Here is a 14,214-nt window from a genome sequence, read left to right as displayed (position 1 = left end):
ATAATAGTGGCATGTTATACCCAGTAGTAAATTAACATTGTCTCTACTAGTCTTTTGTATGAGGAGCTGCACCCTTTTGTAGGGGAAAGACTATTGGGAGTTTGGTTAACCTGAAATGGGAAAAGTGGCTGAGCTAATAAGTAAACCAAAATCTCACATGGCCACATAAGTATTACATGGTTGCTATGTATTAATTGGGGTAGATATAGTTATTTATTAGTAAAACATGTTTTGGAGCATCTACTTCCTATATTAGGTTCAAATATTGTATTCTTTCAACTACTTCTCCCTCTCTCAGGGACTGTTTCCAAGATAGAAAAATCATAGCTGTTTGGCTTCACTCTTGCTATTACATGACTGATTGGAGATTATGGTTTTGGTTTTGAGAGAAACTAGATAGTTCCCCCCCACCCTGCTTTTGGAGTTACTTTTTAAAATATTTTAAAATATTTTGAAAATGGTGTTTTGTTGAATGAAGTTTTGATACCCTGTTACTTTCCCACCCATATTTATGCTTCAGTTTAGCTCTTTGCTTTTGCATATTTAACATTTTTAAATGAAACATAAATGACAGATTTTTGTTAAGGAAAGGAATTTTAGCAATTACCATCCTCTCTGAAACTCATTTCATAACCAAGAAAGTAGGACCATAAGAAAGAGGTCAGAAGACTAATTAATTAGTAGCAAAGCCCAGATTTCCTGACTTCAGTTTGATTTTTTTTTTTTTTTTTAATAGTCTGTCCCAGTATTTCTGGCTACTTTAGAGTAAGTCTGGGAATGAAAAGAAGACTGGTATGTTAGATAACTCTTTTGGAACTTAAGAGTGTGGTAAATATTGAAAATATTGAAATAGTTGAGGCATGGTGGTGCTATTTTATTTCTGTCCTTTCCAAGGTTATTCAGAGCACTGAAATTCAATTGTTGTCTTTTAGTATTTAGGAAATAAAAATCAGTGTTGAGACATGAACCCTCATATTTAACACCTAATTTAATGGAAGTGGTAGAAATCTTGTTAGCCAACAGAGATGATATAGACTGGGAATATTCTCAAGTGGAAGTCTAAAATTCAGTTTAAAACCACGTGAAAGTGGTATTATGTCATGAAAATAAAATTTCTTAATTCTTTGACCATTTGACTAAGATAACGAATGCTTGTATCTCATAGTTGGTTGTCAGCTTCTCATTTGAACAGTGTTCGACGCAGCATTTACCCCAGTGCCGGCCACATAACAGACAGAGGAGTTGGACTGTTCTTCAGTTTTTTATTATCTAGGTCTTGTTACCTCCTGCCTTAACCATTATAACTCCCACTTACCATCTTAGTCCCTAGTCTCTCCCCTGCTAGTGTTGAAGTGAGTAATTGAAGATTTTTGCCTTTTTGTATGAAAAGCGCATCTCAAGGCTTAGATGAAATTGTCACCTGGTGAAAAGGGGTTCCTTCATGTTTTTGTTCTCGAAGTTAAACTATATTATATCAAGCTGATATTTCTTCCAGCGTTTGCCTTACAAGGTGGTGCTCCAGGGTAGCGGTTTCAATAGGTGACTTTAAAGTTGACTTCAGAGTTATATTTCTGCTTCCTTACATAATTTTCTTGTTGCAGTCTGTGAACCAATTATATGTGAGGTCATTTAAGGTTTGCTGGACACACTGAGCTCATATCCAAGCAATTAGGGCCCACAAATGTTTTCTGTAAGAATTACAACATTGTGCTTTAAAAGTGGTGATTTTTGGCATAAAAAGTGTGAAATAGTGTGAAAGGTTTTGAGGGGGGAGGGGGGTGTTTGTAAATAATTTCAAGAGGTTTGAGAAATTCATCAACATGTAAATGACAGAATAGCATGGAAAACTGTCATTTTTTTGGTCTGTGGATAATGTTGAACAATCACTGCAGCTACTTGGCAGTTTCGATGAATGAGTGGCAAAGCTTACACGAAAGTCCTCCAGGAAGGTGTTATCTAAAATTCACTTACAGAATAGAGACAGAGCTTCAATAATCTGAGGAACAAAGCCTCCCATCCTGAAGATTTGCCGTATCTTCGATAGTTAACTAATTGCTACTCATTACATGAGAACTTACTTGGAGAAAAGGATTTCATTTAAGATTTCTTAAGCTAGAATAGAGCCCTCAAAGGGAAGAGTCCCATCAACTTTTAAAGCCCTGTGAAATGGCCTGAAGTCTCCTCCAGAGTCTCACAGCAATCTTTATTCAGTGCCTAAATTTTTTTTAGTGTTCTTTCTCCCAGGCACCATGCTCAAGACAACTTTACATTTCTTGGATCATTTTGTTGCTTTTTATTTTCCGTTGATGATTTCTGCAACTTTCATTGCAGATGTACAATTTTTGAACTATGTAATATATAAATAGGCTTCTTTGGATCTGTGTGGTCATTTAACCACTATTGATGACATTATTTGAATGAGAAAATGGATCGAAGTAGTAAACCCCTAAGTTAAAAGTCACATTTTAATGGATATCTGACACATATGATAGAGGATTAATACCCCTAATATACAAATATATCTCGGAAATTACTCAGAAACACTGTATCATCTGGTAGAAAATAGGCAAAGGATTTAAATAGCCATGCCACAGGAGAGGGAATCCAAATGGGTATGTTCTAAACCTCTTTAATAGTTAGAGAGATACAAATTATATAATTATATAAGAGCAATTTTCATGCATCACCTGGGCCAAAATTTAAAAGTATAGTAGGGGTGCCTGGATGCCTCAGTCGGTTGTGTGGGACTCTTGGTTTTGGCTCAGGTCACGATCTCACGGGTTGTGGGATCAAGCCCTATGTGGGCCTCCATGCTCAGTAGGGAGTCTGCTTGATGATTCTCTCCCTCTGCCCTTCCCACTGCTCACACATGCATGTGTGCATTCTCTCTCTCTCTCTCAAATAAATAAATAAATCTAAAAAACCAAAAAGTATGATAATGTCCAGTACCTACAAGATTGCAGGGAAAAGGTATTGTCAGACATTGCTGGTGGAAGTGTGAGTCGACATAGCTTCCTTGGAAAGTAATAAGGTAGTAGCTATTAAAATTAAGAAAATAGGGGCACCTGGGTGACAGTCTTAAGTGTCTTCAGCTCAGATCATGATCTCAGGGTCCTGGGCTCCAGCCCCACGTCAGGATCCCTGCTCAGTGGGGAGTCTGCTTCTCCTCCCTCTGCTCCTTCCTCCCACTCATGCTCTCTCTCTCTCTCTCAAATAAATAAATAAAATCTTTAAGAAAATAAAATTAAAAAAAAAATATCTTTGATTTAGCAGTTTCTTTGTCAGTTATGTTCATTAAGGAAAAAATCAGTGTGTAAAGATATTTGTACACAATATGTATTCCAGCATTTTGGTGTTACATAGTGACAAAAACAAGAAGCAATGAATGTATCAGTAGAGGAATAGTTGAATAAATAATTGTTTACCCATGTTATGGACTTCTGCAGCTACTAAAAAATAATGTTAGATTTATATCTATGGACCTTGAGGGTGTCCATGCCATATTGTTAAGCAAAAATTGCAGACAAAAAAAAGGTTTCAGACTTTAGGGTAGTGTATAAAGTCTGATACTATTTTTTTTTTTTTTTTTTTTAGCAACTTGAATACTTTCACAGGTATGTCAGATGTCTTTCTGTACACAGAGAAAAGTATGGAAGGCTACACTCCAGGTTTTTAAGTTTTTTTTTAGGGCATTGGGTTAGGAGTGAGGCTGCAAATGGAAGGGGTCAAGAGAGATCATTCTTCTTTTTACATTTTTGGATTTTTTCCTTTGTTACAGTAAGCATGTGTTAGATTATAACTTTAAAAATAGCTGATAAAACCCTCATGTTTAAAGTAAAACTTACTAAAGAATACATCTATTATAACTGCTTTCTCTGTGAACCTGAGTCATAAAAATAAAATGTTCATGCTTTGTGTTTAAAGAACTCGGATTCATCTGACAGGACCTAAAAATTCTTGGTCCTTCTGAGATGTGTTCATAACCAAAGGTCATTCCTTTGGTTTAATTTTGTGGTTTTGGTTGGTATAGTCTTGTCATGAATATGACCAGCTACCCTAAGGCCAACAAAAATATCTTCAGTAAATTATCACAATGTAACAGTATGTTATGGATGATAAAAACTTTATAAGAAGCTGAGTTGCAAATTGAATTTTGGATGTTAAATTCTGATCAATTGATTTGTCAATATTCTAATAGATGTTACCTGCCATATTACTGCTTTCCCTGTGTATCAGTTATTCTCTACTTCCAGAAAGGCTGTTGTTACTTTGCAATGTGGTTTTTCAAACTGTATAACTTTTTGTTCCTATTACAAAAATAAAACATGATGAATACAAAAAACTTGGGATATTGAAATCTTGAAAAACAAAAGGATAAAACTGAAATCATTTATAAGTCTAATAACCACTGTTAACATCTTAATGTGTTATTTGAGTCTTTTAAGAAAAATGTTGCCAAGTATAATTTACATATAATGATTTTCACATATGTCAATGTACAGTTTCATAAGTTGTTTTTCTTTTCAGTTTCATAAGTTTTGATATATGTATGTAACCACGAAACATCACCAGTCAAAATATTGGTCAAATAAATTCATCACCACCAAAAGTGTACTCAAACCCCTTTATAATGTCCCCTGGTTCCTCCATATTCTGGGAATCACAGATCTGCTTTGTAGGTATGATTGTATTTTCTAGAATTTTATATAAATGGAATCATATATATTAGTATATATTTATTATATATAAATATATTTATTATCTATAAATATATATTTATATGTTCACTTTTATTTATATGTTTTACATATTTATATATTAATATGTAATATGTATTACTATATATATCTTTTTTCTTATAGGCATTTTATATTATCTGATTTCTGTCACTTAGCATAATTTTGTGATTCTTTCATGTTGCATGTCTCAATAGTTCATCAGTTTTTATTGCTGAGTAATTAGTTTGCTTATTCATTCATTCATCATACTGTTTTGAGGCTCTTTAAATGAAGGTGCTCCGAACATTTATGTGTAAGTCTTTATATGGACATAATACTTTCTTTCTTCGTGTGTAAATGCCTGAGTGGAATAGTGTATCACATAGTAGATATTTAACTTTTCAGGAAACTGCCATTCTCTTTTCCAAAGTAGTTGTGTGTCACTTTCCATTTCTACCAGCAGTGTATAAGAGTTCTAGTTCCTTTGCCTTCTTGCTAGCTCTTGGTATGGTCAGTGTTTTTAATTTCAGCCATTCTAATAGGTATATAGTGGTATTTCCTAGTGATTTTAATTTGCATTTCCTAGTGATTTTAATGTGCATTTCCTAGTGACTAATGATGGTGAACATTTATTTATGTGCTTATTTGCCATCTGTATATCTTTGATGAAATGTCCACATCTTTTGCCCACTTTTTTATTGGAGCGTTTGTGTTCTTTTGAGTCTTGAGGGTTGTTGTTGTTGGTTTTTTTTTTTGTTTTTTTTTTTTTGGATTTAGTTATTTGACAGAGAGAGCAAGGAAGCACAAGCTGCCAAGGGAGAGGGAGAAGCAGGCTCCCCACTGAGCAGGGGAACTCGACCTGGGGCTTGATCCCAGGACTCTGGGATCATGACCTGAGCTGAAGGCAGATGCTTAACTGACCGAGCCACTCAGGTACCCAAGTTTTGAGATTTCTTCATACATTCTGGATATAAGAAATTTACCAGATATAAGATTTACAAATATTTTCTTTCAGTCGGCAACTTGTCCTTTAATTTTTTAAATTGTGACTTTTGAAGAGTAGCCATTTTAAATTTTAGTGAAATCCAATTTATCAGTTTTTACTTTTATGGATTGTGGTTTTTTGTGTCATACCTAAGAAATCTTTGTCTGATGGAAGATTATAAAGATTTTTTTCTTGTTCTTCTCCCAGATCTTTTCACAGTTGTATACATAGTTTATATTTAGGTCTATTATCCATGTTAAGTTAATTTTTACATATTGAGTGAGTCAGAGGTCATTTTATGCAGGGTGTGGGTCAAAGTTCATGTTTTGCATATGGATATCTAATTGTTTCAGCACTGTTTGCTGAAAAGACTATCCTTTCTCCACTGACTTGCCTTTATACCTTTGTCAGAAATTGTGAGTCTGTTTCTAGACTGTTCTAGTGATCTGTCTTAACACCATAGTCTCACTATCTTGATTGCTAAAGTATTACAGTAAATCTTGAAATCAGGTAATGTTAACTAGTTTTCCATCTTTGTTCTTTTACAAAGATGTTTTGACTATTCTGGGTCCATTGGACCTTTATGATTTTAGAATCAGCTTGTCAGTTTCCACAAAAAAAAGCCTGCTGGGATTTTGATTGGGATTGCATTGAATCTGTAGATTCAATATCTTAATAATATTGAGTTTTGCAACCCATAAACAAGGTGTATCTCTCCATTCATTTAGATCTTTAATTTCTCTCAGTGTTTTTTTTTTTTTCCTCTTTGAGAGAGAGGGATGGGGGTGGGTTGGGGAGGGGGGCAGAGGGAGAGAGAGAACCTTAAGCAGGCTCCAAACCCAGCACAGAGCCAGAATCAGGGCTCTATCCCAGGACCCTGAGATCATGACCTGAGCTGAAATCAAGAGTTGGGTGCTTAAACAACTGATCCACCTAGAGGTACCCCTTTTGTTTTTTTCAGTGTATAGGTTTTGTGTACATTGTCATTCATCATTCAAGTATTTCATATTTTTTGATGTTATTACTATAAATGATGTTGTTTTTTTAATTTCAACATAGAAGTACAATTGATTTTTGTATATTGATGTTGTATCTTGGCACCTTGCTAAACTCGCTTATTAATTCTAGAGCTTGTTTTGTAGATTTTATCACAGTTTCGGTATAAACAGTCTTGTTATATATACATAAAGGTAATACTGCTTCTTTTTAATTGGGTGGGGCTTTTTCTTTGTTTGTTTTTCCCTTACTGTTTTTACTAGTACCTCCAGTAAATGTTGAATAGCAGTGATGAGAAGAGAGAATATTGTCTTATTTCTGATTTGGGGGGCAAGCATTCTACCTTTCACCCTGAAGTATGTTAGGCATAGATTTTTCATATATGTTGTTTATCAAGTTGAGGAAGTTTTCTCCCATTTGTGGATTGCAATCAGGAAGTGATATCCCCCCTCCCCTCTAGCAACCCTCAGTTTGTTTCCTGAGGTTAAGAGTCTCTTATTACAATTTATCTCTCTTTCTGGTTTCATCTCATTTCCTTCCCCCACCCTTCCCCTATGATCCTCTGTCTTGTTTCTCAAATAACTCATATCAGTGAGATCATATGGTAATTGTCTTTCTCTGATTGACTTATTTTGCTTAGCATAATACCCTCTAGTTCCATCCACGTCATTGCAAATGGCACAATTTCATTTCTTTGATGGTGCATAGTAGTCCTTTGTGTGTGTGTGTGTGTGTGTGTGTATCACATCTTCTTTATCCATTCTTCTGTTGTTGGATATCTAGGCTCTTTCCATAGTTTGGCTATTGCTGCTCTAAACATTGGGGTACACATGCTCCTTCGGATTATTACATTTGTATCTTTAGGGTAAATACCCAGTAGTGCAATGCTGGGCTGTAAGGTAGCTCTATTTTCAACTTTTTGAGGAACCTCCATACTGTTTTCTCTTCTCTCTTTCCTGATCAGTCTCTCCTGATTTGTCAACTTTATTGATTTCTCAAAAAATGAACTTTTGGTTTCGTTAATTTTTAAAAATTATTTTGTTTTCAATTTCATTGATTTAAGCTCTGATCAGTATAAATTTCATTTCTCTGGGTTTCGCTTGCTCTTCCTTCTCTAGTATCTTAAGGCAGAAGCTGAGGCCATTAATTTGAAATCCTTCCTTTTTCTCCACATAGGCCTTTAGTGCTATAAAATTTCCCTTAAGTACTCCCCTTAGTGGCATGCCATAAATTTGGCTACATTATATTTTTACTTTCATTTGTTCCAGTGTGCTTGGCAATTTCCCTTTTGATTTCATCTTTGACCCATGTGGTATTTACAAGTGTACTGTTTAGTTCCTGAATATTTGGAGATTTTCCAAAGATTTTTTAAAAAATTTTTTTAAGGTTATTTATTTATTTATTTATTTGACAGACAGAGATCACAAGTAGAGAGGCAGGCAGAGAGAGAGGGGGAAGCAGGCTCCCCGCTGAGCAGAGAGTCTGATGCAGGGCTCGATCCCAGGACCCTGAGCTCATGACCTGAGCCGAAGGCAGAGGCCCAAACCACTGAGCCACCCAGGTGCCCCCAAAGCTCTTTTTATTATTAATTTGCAATATAATTTAATTTTGGTCGGAGAATATACTTTGTGTGAGTCAAATCTTATAAATGTATCCAGTGTTTTTAAAAATGACTGTACTTACCTGCATCATTCAAGAAAATATTCGCTATGTACTATTTTGTGACCATTTTCACAAAGCATTTATAAAAATTTTCCTGTCTCAAGGGTTTTCTAAAACTTGATTTTAAAAAGTAACTTAGTTTTTTTTTTTTTTGTAGGAATAGTACATTTATGTGGTTCAGAAACGGAAACAATATAAAAAATGCACACTGAGAAATCGTAGTTTCACCTGTTTCTATTTACATTATTTGCCACATTATTAGTTGCAGGGGTATCTTTTCTGTATTTCTCTATGCAAATACAAGAAAAACATGTATATATATACTCTTGTTCTAATATCTCTACACAAACAATAAACAGCTTGACCCTTAATCATTGTATGTGGATATGCTTCCATTTATTTAATGTATATTGATGTGTTTTTCCAGTTTTAAGAAAAACTAAATGGCTTCTCTATTCTGAGGACTGTGCTAGCCAGTATTGTCTTCTCATTTAATTTGGATTACAGCTATATTGGATCAGACTCATCAGTCTACATTATAGATGAGTGGCTTTGTATAAGCTGAGGCTTTAAATATATGCAGTGTTTTCCTTTGATACCTTCAGAGGACCTTATCGTATTCATTTTGGTGCTAAGCCCATAGAGTAGGTCCTTAACAAATGTAGCTGTGTAAATGATTTAATTTCTTAGTTTGGTTAGCCCATGTGGTAAATGATGTAGGTTTCAGTTCTAAACATACTGTGTGTTTTTTTCCTTGACATCCATCATAGTCAAGTACAGAATGATATGTGATAGGTGACAATTTAGTAAATGAACATGCACTTGCACTGAGATTAGGTGTGATTCTTTTGAAATCTCTCACTGTGCTGTGGTAGGAGGGAATGCAGGGTAGTGTGGCAAACTCGGGTTCAGATTTTTCCTGAACTATTTTGTGGGATGACTATGGTGAATACAGTGAAATGCCATGAGGAAGTACCTAACATAAGCTCTAGTAGTCAGGGATGTGGTAAATGTTGGGTTCCTTTCTCCTTTATTTCTTCAGGGTGGGCTCTAGGTCCAGATGATCATTTGAGTATAAACCCAGAAGCCCATTCATTACCACCAAGTCCACACTATGCAGCCCGCTGTCTAGGACGCACACCAGGTAGAGGATTTTGCAGGTGAGGTTAAGGCTTTAATGTTCTTCCATTCGTGGTTGTCACTGGCTGAGGGGTTTGGCATGACGCTTTACCTGTAATCTTCATAATAGTCATACTTAATAAGTATTATTACTGCTCTCTTGAAGATAAGAATACTTAAGCCCGGAAGATTCAGAATTCTTGTTCAAGGACACTGATAAAAGACAAGATGAGAAATCACAGCTAGGTCTGTTTGGCTTCAAAGGCTTTTTTTCCCCCTCCATTATATTATGTTGCCCCTTGGGATGCTTACAAAACATCACTGGTTTTCAAGGACTTACTATAATGAAATGAGAACTATGTGTAATTTTCTAAAATTTTAATTTTAATCTTTACATGTATGACAAGTTTAAGTCTGCAGAGGGAGAAAATTATAATTTGGATTCCTTTAATAGACTTATTTTAAAGCCCTTGAATATGCCTATGCAAAAATAGTACACTTTTTTTTTTTTTTTTTTTTTTGGTGAAACAAGTATTGGCTGGGGATTGAATAAGGAATGTAGCCCAACATGAACCAGATGTTTTATTTTTACCTAGAGAGGGAAATGTTAGAATATAGGATCAGGCTCTTTGGTATTATTTTGACATCAGTTTATCATTATGTGGCCTCCCGGAAGGTAGCATCTTATGCCTGAAAACATGGAAGTCAGGGTTTCCTCGTGCACGCAGGGCTGTGTTTATATGAGGTTATGCATGGCAGTTTGGCGGTTTGTTTTGCAGATGTTCGTAATGTACAGTCTTACATCTTGTTTCTATTTCTGGAATGCTTTTAAGTATGACTCATGTTTTCTTGAGGCCATCCTAAAAATACAGCTAGTTTCAAGCATTAACGTAAAATACACCACAGACACCACACAGCAGTATGTGATGCTTTCTCTCAGTAGTTTAATACAGTTTTTGGACAAATTAAGTATTTTCTTTGACATAATAGACTAAACTAAAAAATAAGTAAGTAAAAATGGGAGGTTTTTTTTTTTTTTTTAGAGAAACAGGTCCTCTCATATCATAGTGTAAAAATTGGAATTTTCAGTAAAAGGAGTAAAACATGATATCATTGGCATTCTCAAAAACCAAGAAATAGTATTGATGTCCAGAAAAGCAAGTCCATTAAACTTGTTGGAGCCCCATGAGGTGCACACTTGTAGGGAAAATCTTGGATCTGAAGATAGAGCCTGTTAAAAAGATTTTGGAGGGGTAGTAGGACATAATGGCTAGAGTGCAAGCTTTGAACTCAGAAGCTTAGGTCAAGGTCCCGGTTCATGCAAAGAGCAACTGTGAATAAGAACTTCAATTTTCTTTTCATGAAATGTAGGTAATGAATATTTAAAGAATGCTTATATGGCACTTACTATTACCAGACACTGTTCTAAGTGCCTAATTTAATCCTCATAATGACCTTATGAATAAGTACCTTTGTTATATCTGTTATACAGAAGGAGAAACTGAGCACAGAGAATTGAAATAACTGTTGAAGTTTACATAGCTAGTAGACAGCAGAGTTGGGGTTTGAACAGTTTGGCCCAATTCTGTATTCTGACACAGTAGAGTCTGCTGCGTCCTAGGGTTGGTGTGAGTTCCAAAAGAGATCCTGTATGAAAAATCATTTGTATTTTTACCTGGCACATGAAAAAGATGCAATAAATTATTGCTGTTATTATGACTGTTTATTGGAGAAGGAAAAAGTAAGGGAAAAGAAGTCTTACTGAAGGTATAGCATAGACTACAGGGCGAGCTACAGGATTCAGAAGCTGCTTATGTGTATTAAGAAACTTATGTAGAATTGAAATGTGGTGATGAGAGCCTTGGATATCCTGACATCTAGCAGATCAAACTAAAGGTAGAATTTCTTCACTACTGATTTGCCTTCCTGACAATTTCATCTTCCAGAAGCTAGGGGAAACGAAGAGGAACTCTTCCTCCAGACTTAATTGTGACTAGTTAGAAATAATTCAGTAGTGGTATGCAAGCAACAGAAACCTTGAAAAAAACCCAAACTCAGACAATGTATTTCTCAGCAAGGGTGCCACTGACATACTGGGCAATGGGACTATCTTGGACATTGTATTAAGCATCACGAAGTGTCAGTAGTGTACCAAATTATCCCTCATCCCCCAAAGCTTTTCAACAACTGAAAGTACCCCCAGACATTTCCAGATGCCTTCTGGCAGGCATAGAGTGGTGGCAGTATTGTGGCTAGGTGGGAACCGCTGTTGGGTGACAAGAGTAAAGGAAAGGATTGTTGAGAATTGTCAGATGTTCCTTAGGCCAGTGGTTCTCAACACATGAGGATCATGCTCAGTGGAAGCCACTCCTGTGAGCATACTCAGGATTATACTCAGTTCCCACTTCAGATAACTCTGTGCCTTTCTCTCCTGCTTGAGAAAGTACATGGTATATAAAGGGCTCTGTAATTATAGATATAATTGACTCTTCATGAGTTTGCTAAAAAAAAAAAAATTATTCCAGTACCTCAGCACTTAATTGATACTGACAACTTGTGAGGGCCAGACCTCACATTTGATTAGGAACTGCTGCCTTCAACTTTAAAAAAAGTCTTAAAAATGTCTATAGTTCCAAGGTTAAGGCATTCAAAATGGAATAGAACTATATAGAATTTAATGGAGACTGTAATTATGAAGTTACAAATAGTTATAAATAATAAACAGTGGGAGGAAGCAGAAGAGACCTACTTGGCTCTACCTTCTAGAACTCTGGAAATGGTCGTGTTTTAAATAGTCAAGTCCAGGTGATGGAAGGTCAGGCACATTGCCAAAGCTAAATACAAAGTGACACCAAACTCTAAGAACAGCGCTGAGAGGGCCTGAGGCCAAAGTAAGCTGAGGTTTGTAAAAACATAAGCAAAAAGAATCCCAAAAGTGTTCATGTTTTTAAGTATATATTTGATATTGGCGTAAGAAGAGGTAGTAGATCCGTGGGATAGGGAACATTGTGTAATTTTATGACAGAGAAGTTAAAGCTTCTTAACTCTTTTATCTTGTGTCATCCTTACACAGCAAGCTGACTAACTCATCTTGAAATAAGAAAGAGTAAACTATATATCACAAAGATGGATTTAGGCCTGAAGTAGGAAAGAAAATAGTTTGAGTGGACACTGGATAGTTATAAATGAAGTCGAGTCTCCAGTCTCAGGTGAATTGCTTCCACAGCATCCTGAAACTGCTTGGTAGATTCTCAGAGGTCTAGGTCTTAGAGCAATGTTTCTCAATCTGTTTTTCATTATTCCTCGTCCAAGGACATTTAACCCCCAACTTGTCTTTCCCCAATCTCATGAAATGTTAATACCACAGATCTTCTACATATCTTTTACGTACAGTATCCCTTTAGTGGACAGCAGACCATTGTAACATCTAACGATTTTTTTCAACCCCTCTTCCAAGGACCAGTTTTTGCCCCCTCGAGGGTGATAAGCTCCCTGTGCATGTTGTAGAGGATTCAGAGGACAGGAGAGAAGCCAAGCACATCCACTTAAGTGATGAATCTCCTGATTTTCAGACATAGAGGCACTTGGTTTGGGGAAGTTATGAGATGCTTTAGTGTGATCCCAGTGACATGACAAACCAACCAGGCTGCCCCCTAAACCTTGTTCTTGATCATTTCACCAGGATAAAGGAAATCATAAATTTCTCTTTATTTTTTCCAATGGTTAAATGTTAGCTTTGTGGGCGGGGTGGGAAGTAGACTACACTTGTAAAGTTGTGCTGTTGAGGTTGGTGGGGGAAGCACAGCTTTAGCCTTGGCAAGTGTTCTTAGTTTGATCTTTGAATTCTTTCATGACCTCACTGGGTGATTAAACAAAGTGTAAAAAATATGGAATATATCCAGTACATATAAAGGACTTATCTAGGATATATATGTGTGTTTATGTGTAAAATGCAACACAATAATAAAGGAGACACTGTAACCCACATCCAATTTAAGAACTAGAATATTACCAAAAACCATTGAAATTCTCCCGGTTTTTGGTAATATTCTCCCTGAGAATATTATTCTCCCTGAGAATTTCTTTGATTCTCTGCCTAGGTATCCATTATCCTGAATTTATCATTCTCTTGCTTTTTTGCTTCTCAAGCACTGCTTTATTACATATGTATGGATTTCTGATGAATTCAGTTTGCTAGTTTATTGAGTATTATCAAAACAGTATCATATGAGATTTATTCTGTGACTTAATTTTTTCACTGAATACCTTTTAAGAGTTAAACATATTGGAAGTAGTCGTAGTTCATTCTGTTTTTGTCATTATGTAGTATTCCTTTATGTGCATTTTATCCATTTCCAGTCTCCAGTTGTATTTTTATTTTTTTAAGAATGAGTAAGTTTTCCTTTTCTTTGCTATATTCGGTTTCATCTTGAATGACATTCTGTGAGTATTCCATCTGCCTCCTGATGTATAAGGGCAAGAGTGTTTCTTAGATACCTAGAAATGCACTTCCTAGGTCACTGGCTGATTTACAAATGAGCAAACACAAATTAATTATATTAATTCAAACATTTATAAAATTGGTAGGCAGAAGATGAGCAGATTAATGGGTGATTTAATAGTAGACTTAGAAGGGCATTGGAATGAAGTAGTCTACTATTCCCAAGAGTTAGTGTATAAGAATAGACTTAAGTTCTGAAGACTCAAGTCACTTAACCTTCTCACTGTGAAGTT

General features: G+C 35.7%; 1 protein-coding gene across 1 annotated transcript in view; it reads left to right on the top strand.

The window, feature by feature from the left end:
• Positions 1–14,214, top strand: part of VWA8 (von Willebrand factor A domain containing 8) — a 329,596-nt gene that overhangs the window by 25,600 nt on the left and 289,782 nt on the right. The window lies entirely within an intron of this gene.

This window comes from Lontra canadensis, unplaced genomic scaffold, assembly GCF_010015895.1.
Source record: "Lontra canadensis isolate GAN:19392208 unplaced genomic scaffold, GSC_riverotter_1.0 scaffold51, whole genome shotgun sequence".
NCBI lineage: Eukaryota > Metazoa > Chordata > Mammalia > Carnivora > Mustelidae > Lontra > Lontra canadensis.
Note: the sequence above shows the minus strand (reverse complement) of the source record. Positions and strands in the feature narration are given on the sequence as shown.